This window comes from Aegilops tauschii, chromosome 6, assembly GCF_002575655.3.
Source record: "Aegilops tauschii subsp. strangulata cultivar AL8/78 chromosome 6, Aet v6.0, whole genome shotgun sequence".
In the NCBI taxonomy this organism is placed as follows: domain Eukaryota; kingdom Viridiplantae; phylum Streptophyta; class Magnoliopsida; order Poales; family Poaceae; genus Aegilops; species Aegilops tauschii.
This window is the reverse complement of record NC_053040.3, coordinates 387,379,827-387,385,373: the sequence shown is the minus strand read 5'-3', so window position 1 is coordinate 387,385,373 and position 5,547 is coordinate 387,379,827.

Sequence of the window (5,547 nt, the reverse complement as noted above, 5' to 3'; positions counted from 1 at the left end):
CCGTTCGCCGGTGGGTTGTGCTCACCTCGAGGCCCATCTTATCGTGAAACCGACGCCCAAAAATCCTATAAATAGAGAAACCATCAGAAATAACCATAGACGAGAAGTTCCGCCGCCGCAAGGTCTCTGTATCCACGAAAACCAATCTAGACTCCGTTCCGGCACCCTGCCGGAGGGGGGGATCGTCTCCGGTGGCCATCTTCATCATCCCGGCGGCCACCACGATGAGGAGGGAGTAGTCCACCCTCAGGGCTGAGGGTTTGTACCAGTAGCTATGTGTTTAATCTCTCTCTCTCTCTCTCTCGTGATCTATATCATGGGCTTTGTTAATATAGTCGGATCATATGATGTTTCTCCCCGTTATACTCTTGTTATGATGAACTGAGTCTTTACCCTTTGAAGTTTTGTATTGTCGTATTGACTATTCAGAGATGAGAACAGATGATGTATGTCTTGCAATATGAATACTTGAGGTGACAAATGGGGTATCATATTGATTCACTTGATATGTGTTATGGCATTCAACTCGCAGATTCCCGTGGTGATATTGGGGTAATTTATGCATAGGAGTTGATGCACGTTTTTATTATCTTTTCCGATAGAAACTTTGGGGTCTCCTTGTAGTTCTTTGTGTGGACTGAGTATTATGAATATGAATTTGCTTTGGTGTTATTCTAGTACAAACTCTTGATTAGATCGATCGGGAAGAATATCTTGCATTATTCTAGTACGAACTCTAGGATAGATTGATCGAAAAGAATAGCTTTGAGTTGGTGTCATACCCTACAAACAATTTCTATCTTTTGTTCTCCGCTAATAGGAACTCGGGAGTGATTCTTTGCTGCACTTTGAGGGATAATCATATGATCCAACTATGTTAGCACTGTTGAGAAATTGCACTAGCGAAAGTACGGACCCTAGGCCTCCTTTTCAAGCATTGCAATACCGTTTTTGTGCCCATTTACTACTCGCTACCTTGCTGTTTTTATTTATTCAGATTATAAAAAATATATTTCTACCATCAATATTACACTTTTATCACCATCTCTTCGCCGAACTAGTGCACCTATACAATTTGCCATTGTATTGGGTGTGTTGGGGACACAAGAGATTTCTTGTATTTGGTTGCAGGGTCGCTTGAGAGAGACCATCTTCATCCTACACCTCCCACGGATTGATAAACCTTAGGTCATCCACTTGAGGGAAAATTGCTACTGTCCTACAAAGCTCTGCGCTTGGAGGCCCAACACGTGTCTACAAGAATAAATTTGCATAGTAGACATCAGTGGGTTGCGAGAGTGACAGAAGCTTAAACCCGAGTAGGTGGGTTGTTGCGTATGGGATAAAGAGGACTTGATACTTAATGCTATGGTTGGGTTTCACGACCTTAATGATCTTTAGTAGTTGCGGATGCTTGCTAGAGTTCCAATCATAAGTGCATATGATCCAAGTAGAGAAAGTATGTTAGCTCATGCCTCTCCCTCATATAAAATTGCAAGAATGATTACCGGTACTTGTTATCGATTTCCTTGGGACAAATGACTTTCTTGTTGTCAAAAGCTATCCACTTTTATTACCTTGCATTTTATTCGTAGTTTTATTCTCGCAAAGTACTCGTAGTTTTATTCTTGCAAAATAGTTTCATACTTGTTTTAGGTAAAGCAAACGTCAAGTGTGCATAGAGTTGTATTGGTGGTCGATAGAACTTGAGGGAATATTTGTTCTACCTTCAACTCCTCGTTGGGTTCGACACTCTTATTTATCGAAGAAGGCTACAAACGATCCCCTATACTTGTGGGTTATCAAGACCTTTTTCTGGCACCGTTGACGGGGAGCAATAGCGTGGGGTGAATATTCTCGTGTGTGCTTGTTTGCTTTATCCCTAAGTAGTTTTTATTTTCTGTTCTAAGTTGTTCTCTATCTTTAGTTATGGATATGGAACACGAAACACCAAAAAAATAGTGGTACTTGCTACTTATTGAGATGGGGAACCTCCTAAAACCCTCGATGCTCGTTATGTGAAAAATATTATGCACTACTTTGATAATCCTGAGAAAACCCCATTCAACTTGATAATGGGAGTAACGTTGGATCAACGTGAATACTTTAGGGATTATCGCTTGACACAAAAAGGGAAACTGTTATGGGATCAAATTGATATGTTGCATTGGTATGCTTGGAATTTATGCCGGAGATATGATTTTACTTGTTGCTCTAGGATGAATGCTCCACACCTTCCCTTTTCATGCAAATTTAATGATAATGAAATGTTAGCTTCTTATGCTAATGGCAGATATGATTACTATGATGTGGAACGAATAGAAGAGTTTGTTGCTTTTAAGGGTGCTTATGAGATTGAATCTTTGTTTTAAAGTATGAAGCTTTTGATGATGATGTTTATAGACCTGCAAATTTTGCCATCCTTAAATATTGCTATGATAATTACAAATACAATTCCGATATTGATGTATTTATTGAGAAAGTCTCCGCTGTCCAAGAAGAGACTAATATTTTGTAGGAGTCTATGGAAGAAGAAATCGATGAAACTGCGAGCTCATTGGATGAAAAAGATGATGAGGAGAGCGAAGAACAAAAGGAGGAAGAGCAGATTAGCTAACCGTGCCCACCTTCTAATGAGAGTAACTCTTCAATTAATTTCCCTTCGTTCTTACCAAAGGATGAATGCTATGATAATTGCTATGATCCCGTTGATTCTTTTGAAATATCACTTTTTGATGAACTTGATGCTTGTGGCCATGATGCCAATTTGAATTATGCTTTTGGAGATGAACTTTCTATAGTTCCTTATGTTAAGAATGAAATTGTTGCTATTGCACCCACACATGATAGTCCTATTATCCTTTTGAATTCTCCAAACTACACTATATCGGAGAAGTTTGCACTTATTAAGGATTATATTGATGGGTTGCCTTTTACCGTTGCACATGATAATTTTGATGAATGTAATATGCATGTGCTTGCTGCTCCTACTTGCAATTATTATGAGAGAGTAACTACATCTCCACCTCTTTATGTTTCCAACATGATAAAATTGCAAGAAACTGCTTATACTATGTATTGGCCTTTACTTGATGTGCATGAATTGTTCTTGTATGACGTGCCGATGCACAGGAAAAGAGTTAGACTTCGTCATTGCATGATATATGTTGCTTTGTGCTCACTCCTAAATGCTAAATCATTGTTAATTAAAATTGGCTTTGATATACCTTGGGATCCGGGTGGATCCATTACTTGAGCACTTTATGCCTAGCTTAATGGCTTTAAAGAAAGCGCTGCCAAGGAGACAACCCGAAAGTTTTAGAGAGGCATTTTATTCTGTTGAGTGCTTTTATAAATTTTATAAACAAAAAAATATAGAGGGGAACTTAAAACTTCACAAAAAGAAAAGTGAAAGTGAGAAAGACGAACACCGTTGAAGTGGGGGACGTCCTTGAACTTTGTTCATGCCCATGGAAACTTTGTGAATCTCAATTACAGAAACTTTTCAACAAAAATAATTATCCCTTTGTACAAATCCTTTGTATTGTAAAATTATTGTGCCAAGATTTGCTTTAGGATGAGTAGATTGCTTGTTGGTATGTGCGGTGCAGGAACAAAAATTTTGGCTGTAGCGCGTGAATTTTCTTTTTTTGCTGGAACGTCAAAAGCTTCTGAAACTTTTTTCACAGTATTGCTATGCAAATTGTTTATTTTGTCCTAATTTTTAAGAATTTTTGGAGTACCAGAAGTATGGTAGATGTTCAGATTGCTACAGACTGTCCTGTTTAAGACATATTCTGTTTTTGATGCATTGTTTTTCTTGTTTTGATGAACTATCGATTCTATTGGTGGTATAAGCCATGGTAAAGTTATATTACAATAGCTACAATGCAAAAACAAAATATGAATTGGCTTGCAACAATACTTAGAGTAGTGATTTGCTTTATTATACTAACGGATCTCATGAGGTTTCTGTTGAGTTTTGTGTGGATGAAGTGATCAAAGATCGAGGAGGTCTCGATATGAAGAGAAGGAGGAGAGGCAAGAGCTCAAGCTTGGGGATGCCCAAGGCACCCCAAGTAAATATCCAAGGAGACTCAAGCATCTAAGCTTGCGGATGCCCCGGAAGGCATCCCATCTTTCTTCAACAACTATCGGTATGTTTTCATCTTTGTTTCGTTCACGTGATATGCGTAAATATTGGAGCGTCTTTTGCATTTAGTTTTCACTTTTCTTTCATGCACCATGATGGTATGAGATAGTTCATGGTTGATTTATAGAATGCTCATTGCACTTCACTTATATCTTTTGAGGATGGCTTTATAGAATGCTTCATGTGCTTCACTTATATCATTTGAAGTTTGGATTGCCTGTTTCTCTTCACATAGAAAACGTTATTTGAAGAATGCTCTTTTGCTTCATTTATATTTATTAGAGCGTGGTATTTTGTAGAAAGAATTAAACTGTCGTGCTTCACTTATATCTATTTAGAGAGTCAATAGGAATTGGTCATTTGCATGGTTAGTCACAAAATCCTACATAAAACTTATGGATCACTGAATATGATATGTTTGATTCTTTGAAATAGTTTTGCGATATAGAGATAGTAATATGTGCGAGGTACTAGTAAACGGTTGTGGTTAGTAATAATATTGTTGTTAAGGTTTGTGATTCCCGAAGCATGCACGTATAGTCTCTCGTTATGCTATGATGTTGGAGCATGATTTATTATTGATTGTCTTCCTTATGAGTGGCGGTCGGGGACGAGCGATGGTCTATTCCTACCAATCTATCCCCCTAGGGGCATGCATAGTAATACTTTGCTTCAAGGGCTAATAAACTTTTGCAATAATTATATGAGTTCTTTATGACTAATGTGAGTCCATGGATTATACGCGCTCTTACCTTTCCGCAATTTGCTAGCCTCTACGGTACCGTGCATTGTCCTTTCTCACCTCAAGAGTTGGTGCAAACTTTGCCGGTGCATCCAAACCCCATGATATGATACACTCTATCACACATAAGCCTTATTATATCTTCCTCAAAACGACCACCATACCTACCTATTATGGCATTTCCATAGCCATTCCGAGATATATTGCCATGCAACTTCCACCGCTTCCGTTTTGTTGACATGAGCATTCATTGTCATATTGCTTTGCATGATCATAAGATAGCTAGCATGATATTTCCATGGCTTGTCCGTTTTTTTGATATCGTTGTTATGCTAGATCATTGCACAATCCTGGTACACTGCCAGAGGCATTCATACAGAGTCATATCTTGTTATAGGTATCGAGTTGTAATTTTTATTTCTTTTGAGTTATATGTAAATAGAAGTGTGATGATCATCATTATTCATTATTAGAGCATGTCCCAGTGAGGAAAGGATGATGGAGACTATGATTCCCCCTCAAGTCGGGATGAGATTCCGGACAATGAGATAAAAAAAAGAAAAAAAGAAAAAAAGAAAAAGAAAAAAAGAGAGAAGGGGCATTATTACTATCCTTTACCACACTTGTGCTTCAAAGTAGCACCATGTTTTTC